We start from the raw sequence: 26153 nt of genomic DNA, 5'->3' as shown, positions 1-26153 counted from the left end.
GAGGTTCGGTGTCCTGTATACAATGAAAGCAGCCATTTTGCCAAAATTAAATTGCTTTCAACTCAACTTATAAAGATCTGCCTAGGAAAAGCTATCTGTGACTGCTCTGCTGGAGGACATAACGGATGACAACGGTGATTACAATGGTTGATTTAAAGGATGGTATAGATTATGCTATTCTATAAAATCAGATTTTCTGCTGGGCCAGAACATTTACCTTTGAAATTACCTCACAAACAAGATTGCAATTTGCAGATTTTGAAAATTCTCTGATGATACAAAAGTAATGAAGAATTCCTAAATAGCTTAATTCCACAGAGTTCTACATAAATCAAATAAATCTATAGAGATTACATTACTCTACTAATGATATAGATATAGCAGAGAATACAGTATTTGCAGTCTTGGTGCCTCTACAAAATCAGGTGTGTTCATCATTTGTAATTTACTCTGTTACTTGGGATGTGAAGAACATGTACTCTCAATTTAAATAGAAACTGGAGGTGAATACAAAATAATGTATCTAACTTAGACATTAAATATGTGACTTCTATATAGTCTTCAGAATTATGGAAGTTATCAATCAAATATATTGACTCTTCTCTTTAGGATGGTTTTAGTTCTTGCAGCCCCTCAAGATACACACCATGGCATTTTTTCCTCTTCATTACCCCGGCTCTTTTTTCTGTCATCCTTTGTAGAATTCTTTACTGTCCCTATAAACATTAAATCATGATGGAGGCCAGTTATGTTTGGAATTTTTCTGAGATGATACAAATTATTAATAGCTAGCTAAGATAAACTAGTTATTTCTCCTCCTTGATTGGTTTAGAAAAATAGCTATTTTATTGATTAAACATATACATCATACTTCAGCCAGTTCAGCTTTTTGGAACACGAGGCATTGGTAGAAAGAAAAGGAAAATAAAATATAACATAATTGTTTTTTGACTGTGCACAATCTGTGGAGTTGTGATCATGCCTTTTTCTCTGTATTGATCACAGAAAAAAATACTAGAAGTACATAGAAAAGGTTACTTTCATTCTTGTAGGACCCAAATTATCAGAAATGTAGTTCTTCCTGACTTTATTACACTGAATAGACAAGCTTCTTACAAACACTTAGAGAAATGTAATTTGGATAGGCACAGTACAATTGCCAATAAACTACTCGGGTAAGGCTATATCCTTATTTTAGCTATATTGGCTATATGCCATAAATAAATACAGTAGTAATTTATCCCACTAGCTTACTTGATTCTGTTGATTAAAGGCTATAAACTGACTTTAATATATATTGGGTCCATGTGGTAGCAGTTTTAGTCTCCATTGTAGAAGGGATCTGAAGAAGCTTTTAATACTGCTCAAATTTCTAATTTAAACCTTTTAAAAAAAATTAATTAATATGCCTCCAGGTTTTTTTTATTCATTTAGGAGGTCATGATTCTTTTAGTTTGACTACTAAACACTTTGTTTTTTCCTGTATTATTCCAGGTCCAGAGATCGTTTCTAGCACCAATTGAACCTAAGCCTTTTCTCTGCAAAGGTAGGATGTGGAAAATGCAATGCATTCCAGATTTTTTTTTTTCTTAACATGATCAAAGAGTGAGACCATTTTATCCATGCAGAAAAGGTGAATGCAAATATTACACTTGCACATGCTATTGTTTTATAAAATGATTTGCAAATTTTTTTTAATTCCTGAGAACTGATGAGGCAACTGTCAGTATCAGGTGCTTAAGGCATTATTAATTTGTTCTTTGAATACTTTACTAAATTAAATTAAATTAATTTTTAAAAATTAAATTTAAATTTTATTTTACTTTTTTATTTAGTATTTAGTTAGTCTGCTAAAAAGAGTTAATACGAGTCCCTTGTTTATGCTTGCTCTTTAACTAATAATCTCCACAGCACTGTCTAAGTTATTGTATTTTGTTTCATGGATAAAAATGAGTCTAAATTCAGTTAAGAACAATATTCAAGGCAAAAGTAAATACAAAACCTTGTTGTAATTAAATAAAAATATTGAAATCAGATAATGAGAACGAGTATTCATTAGGTCTTATAAACTGTTGCACTGCTGGTATTTAAGTTGGTGGGTTGTTAAAATGTAATACAATACACATTCTTTAATTCTGCTGTGGAGTCTTTTGAAGAAAGTGGATTTGAATTATTGTAGTAGAGAAATATCTTAAATTGTCTTGAGACCACTGAGTTTTCTACCTACCTGATTAAGTCAATGTAACTGATTTAATACCCCAGATAACTTAATCCAATAACATAAATTGCCAGTTACTACTACTTCAGTATCTGCTACCTAGTTTTGGTCATAATCAAACTTAAAACTAGCTCAAACCTTAAAGTTTGCTTTGGCTCTTGTTTTATTTCCAACTATGTATGTCAGTATATGGCAGTAGTTTTCAATCTCTTTTGAGTTGGGAAGTCATAAAAATTTCAGTGGACAAGGAGTTGCATTAGAAACATAGTTTGAGGACGAAGAATACTCCACAGACACTTTTTTACCATAGTCCACAGGTCACAAAGTTAACATCAGCACTTTAAAAATCCTTTGCAGTATATGACTAGTTTTCACATATAAGTTTAATATACCTGAAATATAATATGATTATTCATATGGCATATTTGCAGAAGAGAATTTGGGGTGGAATAAATTCAATGGTGATGATCTTGATAATCTTTATGTAACAGCAATTATACTCCCTAGTAACTACTTCATGCCACAGAACCTTATACTACTTTTGTGTATTTTAGGAGCTTGGAGTTTTTGAGTAGTGTTTGCATACTTAAAACTTACACTGTTGTCCTTTTGTGATACCCTTCTCAGTATTAGTCCAACAAGCCAATACAACTATCTGCTCCTTTCAACTTAATTTTACACTCATTATTGAGATCCTTTCCTTTCTCCACAAAACTTGGATATAGAAATTAATTAAATTACACATTTCCAGTTTACCTGAAAAATATGTTTAAGCAAGAGCCATAATCTCCTCTAGCTAACAATTACATATATATTTATTATTTATAACAATTTTATATTCAACATCCTTCACTTGTTATTTTCAGGAACTGTGGATAGCCTCTCAAAATCATCAATCCTTTGTTGTATATTTCTTTATGAGCACAGATGCTTACAACGTCTATCGAGTGACTGTAAATAACATCATTTTTAATTAGAAATGCGCTGATTTAAAATTGCCTGCTCATCTTAGCTCCATCTTTTAGGTAACTGGAGCTGCTAATTACTTTCAAAAACCCAGGTCAAATGGTCAGTGTCTGAATTCATTAACCACTCAGCAAAATATCTCTCTTCCTCTAAAAAAGAGAAAAACTTTATAAATATTTTTAAAGGTCAAATGTTGTGCTCCACTTTACCCATTGACTTTGTTCTTGGTAATAGATCTGGGATTTTGTCATAGCAGTAATACACAAATAGTTAATATTGTTTAAATAAGTGGTAAGTACAACAGCTCTGTTCCTTTGTAATGGAAGACAGCAAAAAATACTGTTAATGGAGTACATAAGCAGTAAGCTTTTAAGATCTCCAGCCCTCTGAAAAACATTCAAATCCAGTTCATTCAAATTTTCTTCATGCAATCTTTTATGGTTTTATTTCTCAAGTAAGAAAGAGAAAAATAATTACCAATAATGATCATCACGTATAGACTATCAAGTAATGTGTTCAAATAAGCATAAAAATTTGGTCTAAAGCCCGGATGTTTTTAATAATTTCTTCTGACCACCTGCATGGGACACAATTTTTAAGATAATGTTTTCTACTTTTAATTTTTGAGCAAACAATTTGTGGCTGTCATAAATTTTATTTTGTTGACAATATAGAAATTTTTCAGTCTAGATCTGTACTTTTATGTGACTGATATTGTTATGCACACAAATATTTAAGGAACAATTTTATAAATGCAAGCCACTCTAACTGTCTTGAAGCATAAGAATAGGCTCTCCCACTTTGTGAAAAGTAATTGTGGTTTGAATTCCTTGAAAATACTTTTGATGTTGCAGTTAGTTTTCAAACAACCATTATACTTAAAACTGGTGAGCTATTTACATTATTAACCTGGCATAGGCCTTTTAATTTTGTGGTGCTTCTTTCAGGTCTTCATTTCCTGAACATTTGTTAAACTTTCATCACTGCTTACCAATAAAGTTCTAGCTAGTTTAGATACTTCTCTTGTAATTGAAACTTGGTTTCAGATATATTGGGCTGATGTGGATAATATTCATGCCATCAATACAATAGTGCAAGTTTTTTTTTTTACTCATTTGTTGTTATAATTATGTGCTGTTATGATTATTTAAGTTTTGTTTCTCATTGATTCTAGCATTTTTACTACACAAATAGAAAAAAAAATCTTAATATCAAGTCTTTCTTGTGACAGAAGAAGGAGCTATCTCTTATATTTTGAATGAAATGGCATTTTTATGGAGGAAGAATACACTCTACCTAAATTTGGACATTCAGATGTTTTGCCTTTTGAAGTCTTTTTCATTTTATTATAGCTGATGAGATTGCTTTTTTTTTTTTTTTAATAGTTGATGAGTGTGCTTTTTTCCCCCCAGAAGCTAAGAGTGCTAAATATACTCTTTCCTAAAGCTTACTGAAGAACAATAATTTTGGGTCTTTTTTTTACATGGATGCCAGTAGGAGGGGAATGCATGTATTATTACACAGGATTGCACACAAATTTATTTCACGTTTTCATGAAGTATATATTTACATTTCTTTAGACAGAACGGTTCAGGTACATCTTCAAACACAAGGAAACACTGTGAATAATGCTGACTTTCCCCTCTGAGTTACAAACATGTTGTACGTGACTCAAGCCATCTTTGCACAAACCATTCTACAATGCCCAAGGAACAAGAATCATAGAATAATTTAGGTTGGAGAAGACCCCTAATATTGAGTTCAACAGTTAACCTAACACCTTCACCCCTAAACCATGTCCTCAAGTGCCACATCAGCATGATTTTTATCAGTGATTCCACCAATGCCCTAGGCATCCTATTTCAGTGCTTAGCCGTGCTTTCAATGATGACAGTTTTCCTAATATTTTCCTAATATCCCGTCTAAACCTTCCTTGGCATAACATGAGACCAGTGATTGGTCTTATTGATGTATATTTGGTCACTACTGGTATTTAAAACTTAGGCATTTCAGAGTGGCATGATCATGTCAGCTGGCAGTCCTCTTATTTTAGACCAGAAGTGCCACTGCTTTCAGAAGAGCACACAGTAAAGGTCTTGACTTCAAATGGTCATCAAAATTTTATGGCATTTGGGGTAGTAGCTGAACACAAAATTCTGCTTTAGTTAATTATTCATCTAATTAATTATTATGTTATTACTCATTTCAGCTAACAGCAAGAAGATAATTTTGGATACATTTTCCTTTTTGTTCATTAATCTATTGCAGATTAGGCTGTTGGACAGGTGTGCATCTGTATAGACAAAACCATCCATCTATAGAGCTGCACATAAAAAAACCCAAAGCAATGGGCTCTATCTTCAGTTTGGATGAAAAAAAAGAGATTGCAAATCCACTACTATTTATTACCATTTACATTAAATGTCTATGCTAGCTGCATGCATTTGTTCTGCAAATGTTGGTGGAAAATAAGGCCATGCATATTCCTACAACAAAGCTGTTCATTGTATAATTTAGTTTTTAGCTGACTCTGAACTTACTGCAGGTGAAAATAAGATGATCCAGATCTGTCAGCACTGATATACATGTAGGTGGTTCCATTATTATAATTTGTGAAAAGCTCACAAGCTGTCTTTGTGAGTGTGCTTATATAGAGTAATGTATTAAAAAGAGGCAAGATGTTCTACCTTATGATGGCATTGCAGTTGTGCAGTTTGTGTAAAGTAATCAAGTCTTTCTAAAGCACACATGAAAAATATTTTAAGAGGAGAATTGATTAATATTCTTATATGGTTTTGTGTGTAATGTAATACTTCGTACTTTAAGAAAGAATTTCCTGCTTTTTATGGGACAGATATGTTCCAATCAAATGAACTGATAAGTATTTATAAACTAGATGCTCTTTTCATGAGTTGTGAGTACTACAAGAATAACACCACTATTCTTATAGAGAACATAGATGTTAGAACTGCCCCTGTCTTGAATGAAGAGTTGTTGCATTAGTGCTGGTGAAATTTCTGGACTTTTCCTACTGTTTTGAGAAGACCACCCTGCTTTTTTCCATCTTTTCCTAAATTTTGCTTTCAGTTTTTGTTTAAATTTCCAGTGATGATCTTGATTAGTATGTGTAATAGGTTTTATAACCAGTCTGCAACTGATGAAAATAAATTATTGGGGGGAAAAATTACTTCAAATATCTACTTCTGATAAGCTTATTAAAACATTTTTATTGTATAAAAATAAAATTATATAATGTAGCTGGATATAATCCAGTACTTTATAAGATGAATTCCAGTCCTTCCTTCTTCCTCCCCTCCATGTTCAGAACTGTAGCAAAATGATTATGAGGTTTTATTGAGAATGGCTGATATACTTAGAACGAAATAGAGGAGCTTTTGGCCTCATAGTGATTTCATAGGGTAATTCTGTTTCACTTACTTTCAGCGAAGCAAAAAGAAAGAAAAATTCTGAAATTACACCAATTTAAGGTTGTGCTCTTGTAACTCAATAGGTATGTAATTTTGGGGCTCTCCATGGGATCCACATATGAATCCATGTTTGAGCTTTAATAATAGAAAATGACCAGCTCTATGATGCAATAATTTTTTTGTGAAAAAAGAATGAGCTCACCTAAAATGTACTAATCCTGTGATTGCTTGACCATATTCTCTACTTCAGTCACATGATTACAGACAGCTTTGGAAGAATAGAGCATTCCTAATCTGAAGAAATCACTTGATGGGCACTTGAATAAGCAGTGTATTACTTCTTATGTGAAAGGAAGGGCAAAAGTCTATTTTATCTATCTCTGAAAACAAAATTCCCGCCCAACTATGTAAAAAATGAAGTATTGTGCAGCCCACTTTATCTATTGGAAATCTGAGCATTGGAACCATCAAATTTTTGTATAAGTAGTAGCTCTGCCTTTCTCTTCTTAAGTTCTGGCCAGTGTGCCATTTTTGAAATATTCAAACAAAGAAACCACAAACCGCTAGTCACACCACAATACCAGCTTGTGTTTACATTTTCAGCTCTCCAGATCATGATCCTATTGAGTGCACATAGAGCGAGTGCGTGTACACGCGCCCATCCACCATCAGGAGAAACGAAACTGTAAACACAAGCTGGTATTTTGGTGGGGGCACACTAATATGGCGGTTGGTGGGGTCGGAAGGTGGAGGGTGAATTATGGATCCAGAATTTCCTTGTATTTTTAAGTCAGGCTGCTTGCAGTATCTGCTTTTCAAAGTAAAATGTTTGGTTGTTTTATAAGACTAAGGCCTAGTTTCATTAATTCTGAACTACGCATTCAGACTTGAAAGATGATGGATGAAAGCGCTAATGCATGACAGATTTAAACTGGACAAGGACTTACAAACTGTATTACAGGGAGTCCTGATTGCTTGAGTGGAGGGTGGGCAAGAGTGATCTCACAGTTTTTCCATTTATGGAATTCTTTGCTGAACTAACTAGTGAATCATCTTGCTTAATATTAAACTAAACACTAAAGACATTGTTAAAAATAATGTGGTGAGACCAAAGTGACTATCTTTAAATTTGCAGAATCTAAGATACATATTAGAATATAAACTCTTAAAATATAGAGCACTTGATGGGTAAACTGAGGAGATGGAAATACTCAATTAGATACCTCTCAGAACTTCTACATGTTGTTGCTTAATTTAAATATGCCTGAAAGTCCTTAAACATTTTTTTAAATCAATGAAGTGGTATTATTTAATTAAAATTAGAATGCCTGAACGAAGCTTTTATCTGGAGAAGACTTACCTGCTTACAGATCAGCTGTTGCCATTAATCTTTATGGAAATTTCCTATTTGTGGCTATCTGAAGTTGACAGGTCTTCCTTACTGGCCATTTGCAGCCACTTTCTCTTGTCTGCTCCTCCAAGAAGAGAATTGCTGAAAGAAGAATTAGATTGCTGTTTTGAGAAAACAGGATGCTGGAATGCATGATCAAGTCATGGCCTTAAGGAACAGAAGAGAGACAAGAACAAAAGGGAGACTGTTGTCTTCAGAAGGAAAATCATCTCCGTCTAAAATCTAAACAGTTCAATAGCTTCTCCCAGTGTGAAAACAGCATGGCCTAATTTTCAGTCCTGCTCTTGTATTAGCACGTTGTGTTAACAACAGACTTTCTGAGCTCACTTCTTTACTGCTATGTTGTTATTTCCTCCATAGTAGACATTCTAAAGCACTACTAATTAAATCACAATCACAAATACTAGAATAGTTCCTATATAAACTAATAGAAAATTAAAAATAATAAAATGCAGACGTAATATTTTTATATCAAAAGCCATAAATCCATTTTTAGCTACAAATTTGATTACTTAGCACACAATGCCCATATTTATCTGATCCTTAAAAAAATATGTTAGAGGGAACAACACAGTACTGAAAAAAAACATATCATAGGCTTTGTTGTGAACTGTCTACACTTTATGGAAATTACATAACATCTTAGTTCTTAGTACAAGTCTGGTTAAATAGAGTAGAAGAAGACTGTGTCCCTGCACTTAAAGAACTTCTGAAATTTGATATGTATGTATTTTGAGCATTTGAAATTACTAACTGAGGGAGACTAAATATAATAATTGCTTATCCTTATAACTAATGTGATCATTTTGAAACAATAATATTCAGAAGACTGTAATTCAACCACAAGATCTGGAAAGATACCAAAAAGCATTGAAAAAAAAATTAAACATCAGGCTGCTTAATGCAATTAAGTCTAAAACTGAGATATTTTCATCTACCCCTTTAGATAGTTCACAGAATATCAGAGAGAGATTAGAGAAAGAGCCAAAAAGGGATACATTTTTGTTCTTACTGCTGTCACACTTGTACTGTTAAATCACTGATATTTTTTAAAGGTAAGCTTTAAGTTATTTGTGTGAAAAATCATGTTTTGATTTGATTTAATGGAAGCTGAGATTCTCAATGAAATCCATCACACAATATTGAGAAATTTTCAGTAAAATCATAAGAGTTAGCAAACAGTTGAAAGCTTAGTGAACTAAAGCTGAAGCGGAATGACTTGGTAGGTTGCGGAGGTCTCATCTCACACTCTTACCTAAAGAAATGGATTATAATCTATTTTTTAGCAAGGTTTTTGGTGTAGGGTTTTTTTTTTGTTTGGGTTTTTTTACATTTGGATCCCCTTTCTTTCATGCTGAAAGGCAACAAGACATGCCCATCTAGACTTGCTACTTATTTCTGTGGACCTTTCATCTCACTCTCTATTCATGGCCAAGAAACTCATCCAACAGCAAGAAAGAACTAACCTTTCAAAAAAGCTACATAGCCTCAAAGATGAAAAGTTTGTTCTTTGGTCTGGTAGAGCAATAGAGCTCCATCAGGCAACCCATCAGTACTGCAAGGAGATGTAGTTATGAGAGATCTGCTCAATGTTTTTCGCAGACCGTATGAGAAAATTAGTTAGCAAGAAGTGATGAATACAAATACTGGTAATGTTTCTCCCATAAGCATTTTTCTAGCAGTAGGTTTCTTACTACATTTTCCTCTAAAATTTTCTCACTATGAAATCTTGTTGATCCAATCCATAATCTTCTGATTTATGAATTAATATTTTTTCTTTCAAAATTCCTAAATTATTATGGTGTCATATGAATAAACATTAGACTAAAACATTAGTACAGCTGAAGTAGTAACTATAACTGCATAGCCATTAGTATTAAATAGTTGCAGTCCTGTCTTGTAATAGTTCTGCTTCAATACAGAGGAGAAAAAAATTAAATTTGGAAGATTCCATTTCTGAATGCCACATCTGAGGAAAGTGGCAGAGATCAGTCAGGCATTAATTCCAGTTTAAAATGCACAGAGATGAAATACCTAATACTCAGCTAATAAGAAGAAAATTCCTAGAACTGATATGCACTTGTATGAATGTAAGTAGGAGCAGTGTAGCCAAATCCCACCTGTACACACTTCTAACTTCTGCCACCATGCTGCTATGACAGTTTTGCTTTATTTATTCATAATTATTAGCATAATTTTTAAGTGTCAAACGGTGGATTGTTTTTCATATTTACCATATATATGTGTTTTGCATATATTTTGATGCAATGTAAAGAAGAAAATTGCTTTAAAGATTTATCTCTTTACATAATTCCAAATTTTATATTAAAATTAAACAGTAGTACTGAAATTATTAATGAGGTATGTAAATAGTATATAAGAAATAATTTCATAATGTATAAATTGATTTTAACATCATACTACCCTATAGAGGATTACTTTCAGAATTGTTTACATGGAAAATTTATTCCAGAGAGAGCTATTATTTTAAGAGGCTTTTACTGACATTTCAAAGTAATGTGATAAATATTTACAAAAAGTAAAGAGTAAAAAAACTTTTAAAATGCATAGCTTTGCATTTACAATTAAATGTTTTTAGAATATTATTTGAAGGATCAGATTAAATCTTGCAGAGGTAAAATTCAGTTCAGCATCAAGTATAATCAGCTGGTAGACTCACATGGTTTATGCCAAGTGGCTGAAAATACATTACATGAAGTAAGTTACTATTACTATTACTATCACTGTAAATGATGTGCTTGTTGGGTTTCTTTTTCTTGGAGGAGGAGTATGAAATGACTCGCCTTATGTTTGTTTTGAGGAAGTTCCTTCAGAATTAGATCTTATTTACAGTAAATCCAAGCCTGTGGTTCCACTGAAGCTGAAGCCAATCTAAATGTTGATTGCTGCAAACCCTACTTTTGGCCATATGTTACCACCGCTTTCCCTTGAGCTCTCTTTGCTGTGCTCTTCTCCAGCATTTTCACTGGCACCTTCATTCATCTGACTTTAAACTGAACGGCTTGTAGCTCAGGGGCTTTCTTCTAGTATAGCAAAGTATATTTTATAAGTTTTTTTTAATCTCTTTGACTTCTCTGTGAGGTCAGATCATTACCTCTGCCAGGGAGAGGTTTGGGAACAAAAACAGAAGCTGGATAATTTCTTTTTATGGGGGATTGATTTTAAACTAGCCTAGTTGTATTGTCAGGCTTCACCCTGAATAGAATTCTGCCATGAAACAACTCATCTCTGTGGTAAGACAGTGGGGGGACAGTGGCCTCCATACTCTGATGCAAGAGAGAAGCCAGAAACGCTTGACACAAAGCACAGTGGCAACTCAGATGCAGAACAGTTCAAAGTGTCATGAAACTTCAGCTTTAACTAATGAAATTATATAGTTGGCTACATCATGCAAAGGATATGTTAGCTTTTAATTTAAAACGACGTCATGTTTATAATTAAGCAGAAATAGTGTACTAATGTTTAAATGTGTTAATTTAGGATGGCACGTTAGAACAACTTGAGATCAGTTGTAACATTATTCAGTTTTTAAATTATTGTACAATAATTGCTATTATTATAAGTCATGTTTTCTAAATATTTAAGAATGGAAATCTGAACCTGTTTTCCTTCAAGTCCATGGAAGTTCTGTTTCCCAGAGCAGGATTAGACATACTCACAAATTCCCTAAAACTCATGAGTGACAGCATCTTACTATAGATGCCTAACTATATGTTATAGCAGGATACCCCCTCAGATTCGAAACATTTAGATCTGTCTTCCATCAAAGCTGTCTTCTTATTTAAGAATGTCCTGTTATTGCACCAATTGTTCCTAGACTAACAGTGCTTCTAAAGTGATACACAGAGCCTTTTAAAATTTTAATAAATAAAGACTTATTTCCAAAGTATTACAAGAAACAGAAAAGAAAGTCACTAGCTTAAATTGTATCGTATTAGATGAGCCGTATTTCATCATTTAAATTATCCTTAAGCATTGTATCTAAATAGTATTAAAGAGGTTAATATCCATAAGAAGACAGATTTAGAATCTCATTGCTAAAACTGGTCAAATAATTCATAATGAATTATTCACCTTGTTTTTTTCATGAACTCTTGGTGAACAGATTGTGATTTTCTCAGAAGGATTAATTATTCAAAGTTATTCACCAAAAAACTTAATAGTTCTCGGGCTCAGTTTCTTGGTGAGCAATATATTGTGAACATCTGACCAGCTCCAGTATTTCAGATTATACAAAAGTGGATTTTTCCTGTTGTGACCTTTCCCGATCAGTTAAGGTCTCTCTGAGATGAAATGTTTATGATTCTTTTTTTCTCATACCATCTATGGAACTATCCCTTTAAATCTGACAGAGACAAACAGTAGCAGTTCTACAACTAATATGATATTGTTCTTGCCTTTCAGTTACTAAGTACTGTATGCTGTATTATGCCTTTACCTAATTTCCCATTACTTATTCTTGGAGGGTTGATTCATTGTCAGTTATGTATTGTATGGATGATGTGGGTTTATATATTGAATTGCACATTCAAAATTTTCTTAGAATTATTGCTGAAAATGTTCTGTATGAGTGAATAATATTGTAAATCGCTTATACAAACCAAGTGAATTAATTGTAATGTTTCAATATTATTTTAGGATTTGGAGGACTTTTTCCCCCCCGTAGAGGTTTATATCCATAGGCACATTGCTTTCTTCATCTCTCAAATATGGAAGTTATCAATCTCCACTGTGATCTCTTCACTTTCTGCAAAAGCGTCTTCAGTGAAATGGCTACAGTTGCTGGAATAGCCACAGATTAGCCAGGGTTAGTATGGTTTTGCAAATATTATTTTGAATTGTTGGTTCTGTCCCCCCTAATTACTTTCCTGTATACTTTGTTCATTTATTTTCTTTCTTTCCTTCTTTCCTTCCTTCCTTCCTTCCTTCTTTCTTTCTTTCTTTCTTTCTTTCTTTCTTTCTGAAAAATCCAATTCTGAACTTTACTCTGTCTCACTGAAGAGCAACTCAGCCTTTCGAGGAGGCAATATTCTAGAGAAAGACTTGTGGCTCTTCTTTTACAGAATTCTCCCATCTTTTTTTTCTTTTGTTTTTACTTTAATAAGCAATTTAGTCTACAGTGTTCAAATCACATCCTTCAAGTGCAACAATATAGCATCACCTTTTTAATTTTAGAGGACTATATTACTAAAATGCTTAAATATTGTTAAGAAAAGCAAAAGGAAGAAAACAAAGTCTTTTGCATTGGTTTCTCAAACTGAATGGAAATAGCCAACATAAGAGCCTGCTGGCTTTGTGACTCTTCTTTTACCATCACATTTATTTGACTTATTTCCTTCTTCAATCTTTGCTCTTCACAGCTTCTCTTCAGTAATGTCTGGAGAATGTACTTGTAAAAGTGCATCAAATTTTCTCCTGCCCCTATGAACAGACGTAAAAACTGAAGGATTGCTTTCTGCAGCACAAAAATTGATACAGCACAAAATTTGGTGGACAAGGTTTTGAAATTCATTGTGAATTTCTTTCTTTCCTGTTGTCTCAGGACCATGGCAAATAGTCCAATAATGAAATATTAGAATACTTGAAGTGAAAAGCTGTTCAATTAACATTAAAACTGGTTTGTTATAGTTCTGTTTCCTGTATTGCCCTACCTACTCCCATCTCTTCAGTATCCCAAGTTATCCTTAGGTTAGTTCTATATCTTAAGACCTCCAAGACGCGTTCTGTTCCTTTAGTGGAACATCCCCAGAATGTTTCTGGCTTTTCCCTTAACCTCTAGTTTTGAATTTTGGCCTGCTAGCTAGGTAAGAGACATCACATGGTGAGGCAGGTCCAGGAGCTTATGTAGGTTTTTTGATAAACCAACTGCTGCCTAATAAAGGTCGGCTTCTTTATACCTTTCACATAGTAGTAACAAAGCTTGTTCTTATTTATAAAAATAAAAAAAAAGAAAAAATCAGTACCTTAATGTGTATTTTTCACTCAAATTGGTTGAACTTTGCTAACAAACTTTAAAATTATCAAGCAATAGACCATAAACCCACTTACTCCTTTTTTATCTGGAGATGAGAATTAAAAAAAAAAAAAACCACAACATTGTCTCCTCAAATGAGATAAATGAACATATAAAAGTGTATGAGCAGAGTAGTCAGAATTTTTTAATTGCTGTTTGCACAGTTGTGTGTGTGTATATCTGATGCAAATGTTCCCAGATACCAATTATGTGGGAACCAAACCCAAAGATGAGAGAGAGAGCTTGTGTTCTACAAGTCCAGATGTCACCAAACTCTCAAAGCAGTGCATGCAGTTGTACAACACCACATGTTTTCCAGTATGCAGTTTTAATTAAGTGAACACAGGATGAAGGTCCAAACACTGTTCTCCTTAATAATGAAAATAACCACATTATTTCTCTTCTGAATTTCCTGGATACAGTAGATTAATATGACACTGTAAACATCAAAATTATTTTGATTAGGTTATGCCCTAAATGGTTTGAAATTTTGTGTCCAATATTATCTATGCCTTGCACTTTAAATTTAGCTGATTAATGAGAATTATGTTATCATTAAAACAGAAGCAGCAAAGGATTTGTGTGAAGGCAAATTTTTTATTTATATATACACAAACATATATATTAATGAGAAAAGTTGAAGGACATTCTTTGTTCAAACTAAAATTTGAAAAGCAAATGATTTCATGGGAGAAAGTATTAGGTCCTATTATATTTTTTATAAACTTTGACATATTGGTATGGGTTAATAGTAAGAAGCTTTAAAATAAACTAAAGCACTTTTGAAGGATGACTATATTCTATGTGTTTGTGAGACACTGGAGAAAATAAAGGAGTGAATCGACAAAAGGTGTTGCAATCTGGAAAAAGGCATCAAATGATAATCCAAACAAGCTACCAGGGAGATGGTAACCCATCTGAATGTAAATACTACTTGATGAATATTTCCTGTCTGTGTCCGATTGAAATGATATTTTAGTCAAGCTAGTCTTCCTTTTGCTGTAGTCGACTTCAGGTGAGGATTTGTATCGTTCTGCTTTTGGAACCTTCCTACTTCAGGGCAAATCGTCCTTCTCAAAGATCTGACTTTTTAAGGATCTGTGAATATAAATGGGTACAATTTCCAGTTCCTGCTGAAAACCAGAACGTGTGGATCTTTTTATAGCCCCGCTTTCCTCTAAGTTGTGTGCGCTGTTGATTTGCTAATGGAAGAGAACGGTGAAGAAATAGCGTCTAAATCGAAACGTACATTCTTTGTCGGAATGCCCGGGCGCTGCTTGGAAAGCCGCGGAGGAGCTGGCTGGGAAAGGAGGGATGGAGGGAGGGATGGAGGGAGAGATGGAGGGAGAGATGGAGGGAGGGAGGGATGGAGGCGCAGCCGGGCGCGGGGCTGTGGCGCGCCCCTCGGGCCGGGCTCCGCGCGCGGCTCAAGCGGCGCCGGTTGCGGGTCCGTCGGCAGCGCCCGCCGCTGCAGCGCCGGGAGCCGGCGGAGCGGAGCGGCGAGTTCCCGCTGCCGCGGCAATTACTGGGCCAGGCAGCGGAGAGGGATCAGAACGGGAGCGCTCGCGGCCGCGGGAAAAGACGGCAGAAGTGGCGGCGCTCGGAGGCAGGCTCCCGCTGCACGGCAGGCGCCGCACAAACCGCGCCACGCAAATCCCTTCCTGAGGCTCCTGCCTCTAGAGAGGAGCAAACTTTCTGGCCTGCCTTCGTGGAGAATCCTAATCCTAAAGACGCTGAGATATTTAATCGTGAAAATAAGACTATTAAGAATTCACAGATTATCGAAAACATCAGTTAATCACCCCACGCCTGTCCTAGAAGAGACAGACAGACGTTGGGGAAAGCGCTGGGGACGGGCTGGTGTGAAATGCAGCAGCCTTGCAAAGTCTTTCCAGCTCCAGCCTGCTATTACAAGAAAAGGATCATGTGAGGATCCTTTGAAAGGCAATGTTCTGACTTAAGCAAGCAACTGCATTAATTGGAAGTCTTGTATTCATACATGCTGGGCTAAATAAAGCAAGCTGGTTTGCTGCGGCAGCCTGGGGAAAATATATAAAACTAATCCTTCAATTACTTTGTCGCTGATTAGAGTATCCATAACAAATGTAGGAGTCCCATGTAGTACAGAACATCTTTTCAGGGAACAGGACAAGCGTCCTAAACAGAAACCAAAACGACCTAACTTTTTGGGAGGGTTTTTTTTTTTTTTTTTTTTTGACATTTGGTGGGGGGCGGAGGGAAGCGCGAATCGCCACGATCCCCTGCTTTCGAGAGTTGCAGCTACAAGGTATCCCCATTTTTTTTTTTTTTAATCCCCTGAAGTTAACTTTCATGATGGAGAAAAACTCGGCAGGACAACAAAGCTTTGATCTTTGTGTGAAGAAAGAAAGTAATAGAGTGAAAGTCTCTCCAGAGGGTAATTATTCTTTGGCCGCTCAGGCAAGAAGTTCCCTGTCACTCTTAAGGTTAATATTAAGGTAGCTCGGCTATACTTTCCCATATTAAAAAAAAAAAAAAAAAAAAACAAACAAACAAAAAAAAACCAAAAAAAAAAAAAAAAAAAACAAACAAACCCAAACCAACCCTCCCCAGAATGTTATACTATTAATTGCCAATTTGCATATGTGTGCAGCTGCTGTTTTGGCTCCGATCTTCCATCCGATAAGCTTGCTGGAGGTATCACAGAGCACTTGGCAGCTTTCCTATTTGAAAAGAAAGCCTTCCTAACTACAGAACAGCTGATAGTCTATCAGTGATAGACCCTGATGGCGTGAATTACAATTACACTACTTTTCACACTAAATCTGGGTGATAGCTACTTGGAAAGAAGTTTCATCATTTTTTACCACAAACTGGAAAAAGAATTACATGGTCATGCTGTGCTTTTAAAGGCAGTTTGGTTCACTTTTGTCTATTTAACACCTAATTCCGAGGAGTCCATAGGCATCTGGAGATCTGAACGTCGCGTAATGAATTCACTGTTTAGATGGAAGATTTTTTAAATCTACCTCAAATTACATTTATTAACAAGGAGAGCAGGAAGTGTTAGAGTTGTTAGACGCTTCATTTATTAAATAATTTGTGGATATTTTCAGTTGTCATATCCAGAGTCATGGGGGTTTACTTGTTTTTTAATTAGCAATTCCAAAACAATGCTACCACAATTTAACAATTCATCACGTAATCTGGGGCTGTTCAGTTCAGCTACTAATGCTAGATAATTCAGATTGTTATTTTGATCTGTTGATAACTCATTTTGTTGTGATAAGAGAACTGCTGCCTTGAAATTAAATGGCATGTTTTCCTATGGACCTTGTTGCGACCTAGAAACCAACTATATAATCTTTGTCTACCTATTTCTTAACATTATGCCTGGTATAGCAAAGCAATAATAATTTTAAAATGTCACTTATTTGTTTTCTCACTTCATGATTAGTCTTTATTTTGCATTAATGTGTTTTCATATACCACTGTGGAGGAGGAGGAGGTGGGGAGAAATGCAAGTGTCAAAGTAAATTTAATTGTACAAGTAAATAACCCACACTGATGCTGAGGTCATGATGTCTAAACTTTTTCCTTTATATGTCAGAAAGTTAATTTAGTGAGGTGCTACTCTGATAGTAAAATGTAGCTGCTTAAATATCTTTTAAAGGCATGGTGGAAAGCCTGACTCCTGACGTAGTTAACCTAACAGAAAATAGACTTTGTTTTCCTTTTTTAGTTTCTTGCTTTATTAGATTTCTCACTCTCACAGATTATCCAAAAACTACCCATTGATTGATCGCCCGTAGAGCTGCATTTGGTGTAAAGAAAAACTTCACAGCTTTATTGGCTCCCAGGAGACAAAACAAACATAACAAGATATTCGTATTAATACAAACAATGCAACAAATGAGAAAACCATCACATTTAAATAAGATGGTAAAATCAGTCCAGTGTACATCCCAGCCTCCGGTATAGCAGACATGGCAGTTCAGCTATTCACCAGTGCTCTCAGGCACTGGTCCCTCTGGGAGTTGTGTTATTGCTTACAGCATCTCATCACCACGAGCAGTTAACCTCAGGAAATGCCACCGAGTAAAACTTTGAGAACCCAGTTGAATGGAATTTCACTGCAGCTTTGCAACTGTAAATATAAAGGTTGAGATTAGTCTGTTCAAAAATATTTTGAAAAAGGGTTTTTTGTGTTTTTTGGTTTTTTTTTTTTTTTTTTTTTTTTTTTTTTTTTTTTTTTTTTTTTTGTGGTGTGTGCTTGGACCTGGAAGCTGTTGCTTATTTATTTTAGGGCACCATATATCTGATACTAATAAGACATTTATTTTGGGAGGAGAAAGCATGAAGATTCAAACTTTCTGCCATTTTTTCTGAAGACAAAGAAAGGGATGTGTCCCTTTAGCCTAGGCTAAAAAAACAACCCAATGAACAGTTTTATTTTTAAAGAAAGAAACTTTCCCTCCCAGCACAAATACACCCACGCATGCCATGAATATTTTTTTAAAGGAAAGCTAATGCCCTCTTAGCTTCAGTACCAGTTTTGAGGAAAGCAAGCTGGCAAGTCCATTCTCTGTGTTCTTTCCTCCAGAGTCTTCATCAAAAGATGCAACCAGCCTGTTACATACTAACATTTTCTTCACCACATTTTCTTATAATAACCATTTTAATAAAAAAGTCACTGAGGCCCAGTGATAAATATGGACCTTCTGAAATGCTGTGGGAGTCTTATAATCCTTATCATCCTGCTACCCTCACGCAAAGGCTAGGAAATTTCTGTTCTGTCATTCTGGTGATAGGCTTTTCTGGTGATCTCTGTGATGGCTACTAAATCAAAGTGAAGCTGGACTTGGTGGCCATGTGATTCTTTTGAGGTCCATAAGAAATCTGACAGGTCTGAGAATCACATCACTTTCCAGGTCTTGCATCCATTTTCCACTGGATGGTGAGGCTGAAAAAGGCTGAGGGGACTGCCTTTTCTTTCTGTGTTTGTAGTGTTCAATTTTCTTGCTATTCTGCATTAAAGAAAAATACAAGACTAACTTACAAATTGTTGCTGCAGTTGCACCCGTGCCATTTCAATCGGCTTGGGAGCTTGCATGCATGACTGCAGGCTCTCTGCCAATGACATCTATGTTGGTGTTTTTGCACGCTTGACCATTATCACCCCACACGCTCACGACAGAGCTTTGTGTGGAACATCTGGGGTTGTCTGTGTGGATGTCACTCAGACTACCTCTTTCATGGGTAGGTCAGTGAGACACATAAAGGAGCAACATACACATGGTTAAATAACAAAATTTAAAAAGTAGAACTGAACTAACTTTAAAAGAATTTGTGAAGCATACAGCATTTTCTTCTCCTGGAGGAGGCATTCACATTCTACATGTCTTCAAAGAGTTGCACTTGCAGTCATGGCATATAATGCCAAGTTATCACTACACAAAGTAAATTTTAAAATGATGACTCTTAATTTCTTGCTAAGGTGTAGGAAGATATTTCATAACCAACTGATATAACATTTCATATTACTTTCCAGCTCCATATTCTTCTCAATATTACTTGCCTGAAATGCCTGTGTGTGTGCACAGAATTATATGGAATAAAAACTTTGGAAAAATGCAAGGAGTAGTGTGTTGAAAGAGATTTCAGAAATGATACATAGGAATGAGACAAAGTATGTTAGAAGTAATGGTAGAAGTATGGAAGAAGTAAATTAAAGGTAGGAGTAAACCTGCTGTTCCTCTTCCCTGGGCAGAAGGAGGTCTAAACCTAGCAGATTTATTCTGGAAGATTTTTATCATTCTTTGAATACTTAGGGACACTAAACTCCCTGAATAAAGAAATCAGATGAATCCATTCTAATTAGGGATATTCCTGTTGCTGCTGTCTTGTATCACTTGAGGCACCTGGGAATCTAAAAGTAACAAGCTTATTTGATTTGTATTAACTGCAGTTAAATGGACACATGGATAAGAACTCTATTAAAAAATCAGTGTATGCGATTTTGGCTGCTGAGTCTCTGTGGGCTTTCACATCTCGGATGGCATGGAGCCCGAGGTTTCTCTCCCGTGATCCTATTGAGCTTGGACGTGGCTTTTTCTACGCCCCCACCCTTATGGCCAGAGTTATGTACGTGTTTCCACGTATTAAAAATGCAATCTATACTGTTCAGATTTACAACACTAAGCCTCTCCAGACGTATCCATCACCAGATCTATGTACACTCTGAACAGTACCATTCCAGCTAGCCAGTTCCTCTGGGCTGGTTCTGTACTGGCAGAGAACTTGCATAAAACTACAGTGATATTTTTTCCTGCTCACTTCATGTTCTGTACCTCCTCCTACAATTGCTGTAATCCCTTTAACCCCACAGAAACCTCCAGCACTCTACTGTTGATAAATTGGTAGGTCGGATGGCCTTTCACCTGGTTGTCACCGCTGGAAAAGTGCTAATGGACATTTGTAGATAGGATTCTGACCTGACCAGAGGCTCAGTTTCTGCTGTGCAGGCATGGGCTTGTCACACAAAGCCTCTACTCCACACCCCGTCTGTCCGTATACTCTTTTGCATGCACACTGACCCCAGGAATAGTTTCTGTGTTTTTTTCAGGGCAACTATTATAAGCATATGTTCTTATTAGAACATTTTATAGTCCACGAACTCAAGGACTTGTTTCATTCTGTTACCCCGTGTATGTGGAGTAACCTATGTACAGGAGGCTTGTGATGGTGAGAAGGAAAGTTAATCAATTAAAAACAAACAAACAAAAACCCTCAACAAACTACACCCCTCCCCAAAAAGAAAAAAAGCCCAAACCAAAAAACAAACCACAACCATTATTTGTCACTCTCTTGCTGGCAGTCAATTATGAAGAAGAAACTTTGAAAGACTGCATGTCAGCAAGGATAGGAGGGGCAGCAGTGCAGATGTACTGCCTGGGTTCATCCATCATTACCTAGCAAATGAGCTGACTAGTTTGTGGGCAGGTACAGAAGCCCTGGCAGGCAAGCAAGAGAAGAGATTATTTTTGCACATCTTCTGTGAATCTCCAGGGAATTCAGTGGCATTCCTTATCTCAAAAGCTTGTAATTAAGAGGATGGCATCTTTGGGCTGGAGAATTCCGGAGAAAATCATTTTCACAGCACCTAGAGGGCTTGATGTTGTGCTTGATGACAGATGGGAAACCTTTATGAAGGCTCCATAACCTCTTGCCCTCAGAGACTGTACTTTTGACACTGCAGAAATTGGGAGGATATAGATGTTTTTACACGGGTGATCGTGTGGTGATTTTTTAAAACAACGTATTTTAATGAACTATATGAACAACAAAGTATTTTAATGAACTATACAAACAGTGAAAACCTGGCAAAGCTTGTGTCATTGCTGAGAGCGAAAACATAACTATTAACTATAGAGTGTTTTGCTTATGGAGACTTTTCTATTGCACGCAAATAAGATATAGGAAAAGACTAGCAGATAGAATTTCATGTTTCATCTTTTCAGATCGTGACCTCAGGAGTGTCATGCCACTTCCATTAATCCTTTTCTCAACTTAAAGATCCCTGTGAATATGAATAAAGTTGTATTTTAAAAATGAAAGAAAGAGAGAAAGAGAAAACAAAACTCATTCACATTCCGAGTCTGCTTTCTGTCTCACACGTATTACATTTCACAAAACAGATAGAAACAATAGAGCTTATTAAGAAAAACTTGTTTTGAATGGCAAATTAAGCATAATGAAAATACACACGTTTTTACAAGTAGTTATTTTTTACACCAATTGAATATTTTAAACCTTTTTAAACTATATACTTGTCTCTGCAAAATGTTTTTCTTTTAGCTCATTTGCACCATATCACCCTGCTATATATTTTTATTTAGAATTTTAATTTGGTCAGTTCAGAAACCTGGATAAGTTCAGCACCTTGTTTGCGGCCAGGCAGTAACCAATAGGGATGCCCTACCCTGGATATTTATGAGCAATATCAGTGCTGGTTTCTGGGCTGAACAGGCATGGATTGCTCCACATTATGGCTTCTTAGGCAGGGAAAAACTCATTATATTAGAGAAAATATCTCAGCATTCGTCTTTGATTCAAATACCTTTTTAGTGCAGTGTAAATCATCAAAATAGATATAATAGATTGTTTCCAGGTTGAAACATTATAGGAAATCAAGAAACAATCCAAGAATCTTTTAATGAAAAGTAAACTTGACCTAATGAAAACTTATTTCTGCCTTTTATCCTTAGGTGCAAATGTATTGGTTTGTCACAGCCTCGTTTTTGGTAGCAGGGGGGCCACAAACAAACCACAACAACAGTTTAAAGAAATACAGATAATAGCAAAGGCAAGTTTTTATCTCCATCCCCCATATCTCTAAATTCAGAAGCACATAAAAAAGGGTGCAGAGTTTATCTCGAATTTTGCATCATACTGTAAATGTCTTCCTAATAGACACTAACTTATGTATCTAGTATATAAAATCTCTTAAAACATAAAGGGTTCAAATGTAGAGCATTAAGGTGGACTGCATTTTTCTATTTCTTAGGTATTACAGCGATCTGGGAATTTATTTTTACAGCCTGAGATGTCAGTATGCCACAGAAGCATGAAAATCTCACCATCTGTATGCTCATGGACAATCTCATCAAGTACACTCAACGACAGACTTAGAATAACAAAATTTAAACGCTATTACTACCGCCTAGCTGTAATGCACTCAAATCTACTTTAAATAGCATTCAACCTGAGTTATCATGCTGCTTACCTCAGGCCTAAACCAGTTTATTCCCTTTCACTGCTTTCTTATCCCCATGAATCCTGCTGTAAACCAGACACATGCTATTTGAAATAACATTTGTTTAATTAAATGTGAGGTTACACACAGACTTACATAATTTAATTTGGCCAAGTGCTGATCCATAACCCAGTGAAGGTTCAGGAGTCGAGCAACGGCTTCACCTGGCAGTTTATCTAATGTGCTGGGCAATGTCCTTCTGGATACATGTTTCTTGTCAGTGCCAGAAAGCAAGGATATGTTTTAGTTGGAACTCTGCTATAACAGACACTACATAGTTTAGATTAACTCCTTTCAGTAGTACAGCATCAATGTGTTATTGCCTTAACATAAAACATACAGATTATGTAAATCTGTAATAAATACTATTTTGAAGTGTATAGTAATCAAAAATCTTTCAGGGCAGGATGGAATGGAAACTGAGAAATATTGGAGAGTAAACATTCCAACGCTCATTCCTCTGCTTCTCCCTGGCAGAGTGGAGAACTTACTGTAGCTGGGCTGCTAATGCTCCAGCCCCGGGGCTTGCCCCGTGAGTCCTGCGGAGCATGGACTTCCCGGGAAAGCTAGGGCCAAAGAGATCCCTCAGAAAGCATTTCTGCTGTCTCTGCAGACCCTGTTGCACCGTGTGTGAAAGGGAACGGTTGTTCCCGGTCTGAGAGAAGGCCAGACACTTTAGTACCTCCTCACAAGGCACGCACTGTGTACATGCAGAGTCATTCAGGCTTACAAAGCCAAGCAATCTGAGAGGCAAAAGGCAGTGGTAGAGAGAGGCCACTTGCTTACTGCATGTTTTAGCATTCCTGTCTCTAGTTCCCGTGTAGAGCTGAGAGGGCAATGGAGCCCCTGGAGTCCATCAGTAATTGGCACAGCTCTACATTTCCCTCATGTCGGCGGCCTGGTCTGGGGTGCGGCAATAGACTGTCTCTCACTGGGCAACCTGCTGTGCTATGGCCTGGCCTCTGGCGGGGAGGGCGCCGGGAGGCCAGCCCGCAGAACCCGCAGGACTCGCACGAAGAGCTCCTCGCCTCTGCCCCTTGCGGGCAGTGCACTGACGGGCTACTGCCAGCCCGGGCGCCGAGGGCGAGGTCTGAAATGTAGCACTGATACCCAGCAGCCTGCTAGGCTCCCCGGGTGCCGCCGGCCCCGCTGCGCGCTCCCGCCGGCACTCTCGCTGGGTTACCACCTATGGCGGGCGCGGTGCCGCCTGCTGCGGAGGGGCCGGGTAGCGTTGGGCTTGCCATGCGGCCAGCGAGAAGGAGGGATCGCGGCAGGCAGGCAGGCGGAGGGAAGGAAGGAAGGAGGCCGGGCTGATTAGCATGCAGCAGCGCTCGCAAGCCCGGCTCCATTGTTTTAACACCTCCCCTCTCCTCCGCGCCAATCTGTCACCGTTCAGCAGGCGAACGCTGCTGCCTCGAATGCTGCTCTTCTCAAATGAGACGGATAATTAGCTGCCCCGCACGAATGGCGCACTCTTCTCACCCCTGATTGCTATCACCTTCTTGCTCCTGGCAGTTTTGACACCTCGTAATCAGCCTGCTGCTTTTTCTCTTTTCTTTCCCTATTTCTGATTTTTTTTTCTCCCCCTTCCTTCTTTTTTTTTTTTTTTTTCTTTTTCTTTTTTCTTTTTTTTTATTTTTTAAAATTTTTTTTAATGCAATCCCAGTTGCCATTTGGATTGAGACTCCTCTGTTGAGTTAACCTTGTATGATTGCGGGGGAAAGGGGAAGGTACAGTAGGGAGGGGAAGAAATCGCCTCCTCTGAGTCTCATCTGCTGAGAGAACCATGGGGTGGGGTAGCAGCATCTCGGCTTGATCCTCCAGTGCTTTTGTTCATAAGGGGTAACAGCCTCTCCTGGGCAACCTCTGAATTAATATTATCTCGGATGGGGAAGGATGTGTTGAGCGTGTTGTGTGTTGAGAGACTCCTCCGCTTAGTTAATGGAGAAAAGACTGCATTTCTATTATCTGGTTAGATATAGCCATGCGGGGAAGGGAATTAAAAAGCGAGTTCACAAGGCCAGGAAGCTCCCTCTTCCTCCCAGGTAGGCAGGGGAAGGAAGGTAACTTCTTCAGCCTCTTAGAGCGAATTCACTGTTTCATGGGAGTCGGAAGAGAGATCTCATTGGAGTGCGAGATCGGAGAGGGAACTTCTTTCCTTCTGATTCTAGAGAAATAAGAAATCTCAGTTAATGCTCTGGTGATTTCTGCGAGATTTAAATAAAACCAGAGAACTCGTGGAATCTGTCATAGGAGCGTTTTCCTCTCCTCTAACAAGCAATGACAGTCTAATTACTGGAGCTACGAGCAGCTGTCGAGTTAGCCGGAGAGACAGAGGAGCTACATGTGTTCTACCCGGCCGCCGGCACCGAGCCCTCGCAGCAGGCTGAGGCAGCCGTTCCGCCGCAGTGTCCCTCAGAGAGCTCCCGAGAGGAGACGGGAGCAGTTTGTTTCCTTGCGAGCGCTGCCTGAGAGCGCGGGGCTTCACGCGTCGCGCACCGTCAGCGCGGGGCGGGGTGACAATGAACTCGTACGGGAGCCCTGAAATTGCTCCAGCCCCGGGGCTGCCCTGGCGAGGGCTCCGCTGGCCCTGGCCGAGTTGGAATTGGGTAGAACACCTTGGCACGAGTTTGCTGCTCTTCCGGTCCTCTCAAGTTCCTTCCACCATATTTATGATTTTTAATGACATTCTACTTCCCATTTGGATTCAACCTCCTCTGCCGGGTTGAGTTTGTGTTGAAGAGGGAGGGAAGGGGAGGAATACTGAGCCTCCTCTGGTGAGTGTAATAAAGCAGATGTCCCTGCTGGCAGCAGCAGCCGCCTCCAGGAAAGCTGTATAAGGGGGGCCCGTTCAGGGACCGCACTCGCCTCCCACTTCGAGTCGCTCACGACTGCTTAGCGTGATATTTATTTATTTATTTACTTACTTATTGCTTATTTAAAAACTAAACTAGTGCTCCTCGCAGTGGTCTGATCGGTGAGCCTATCTGGATGCCCTCAGGCAGCAACAGTTTTACCAGGCAGGATTAAACGGCTTCCTAAAACGCCGCACTAGGCAGGAGCCCTCACAGTGGGAGATGGATGGGTTCTGCTGGTCGACGACACTTCGGTCAAGCGTGTTCTCCCCACCTCCTGCCGCCCTCCCCGCTGTGCCCTGGCTGCGACGGACCCCAGGCTGCCTCCAGCAACAAAGAGCCTTGTCCCCGCGCGGGGACTCGGGCTCGGCGCAGGGCTCCCGGCTCTGCCAGCTCGAGGGCTCCTGGGGAACCGCATCCACGCGTGGGGGCGGGGGGGAGAAACAG

At 37.7% G+C, this 26153-nt stretch overlaps 1 protein-coding gene and 1 long non-coding RNA gene across 2 annotated transcripts in view; one reads left to right on the top strand and one right to left on the bottom strand.

Annotated features, from left to right (window-relative positions):
* Positions 1-1492: 1492 nt before the first annotated feature.
* LOC137477069 (uncharacterized) lies at positions 1493-24804 on the top strand. The gene is made up of 2 exons (XR_011000784.1): positions 1493-1546; positions 22603-24804. It is a non-coding gene; the product is annotated as an uncharacterized lncRNA (long non-coding RNA).
* A 66-nt stretch (positions 24805-24870) lies between these two features.
* The window catches only part of TANK (TRAF family member associated NFKB activator), a 30027-nt gene continuing 28744 nt past the window's right edge, over positions 24871-26153 (bottom strand). The window contains exon 11 of the mRNA XM_068195672.1: positions 24871-25018. The gene's annotated coding sequence lies outside the window, so the exon portion shown is untranslated. The remainder of the gene's footprint in view (positions 25019-26153) is intronic.

The sequence above is a fragment of the Anomalospiza imberbis genome, chromosome 7, assembly GCF_031753505.1.
Source record: "Anomalospiza imberbis isolate Cuckoo-Finch-1a 21T00152 chromosome 7, ASM3175350v1, whole genome shotgun sequence".
Taxonomy (NCBI): Eukaryota; Metazoa; Chordata; class Aves; order Passeriformes; family Viduidae; genus Anomalospiza; species Anomalospiza imberbis.
The sequence above is the reverse complement of the archived record's forward strand: the minus strand, read 5'-3'. Positions and strand labels throughout refer to the sequence as shown.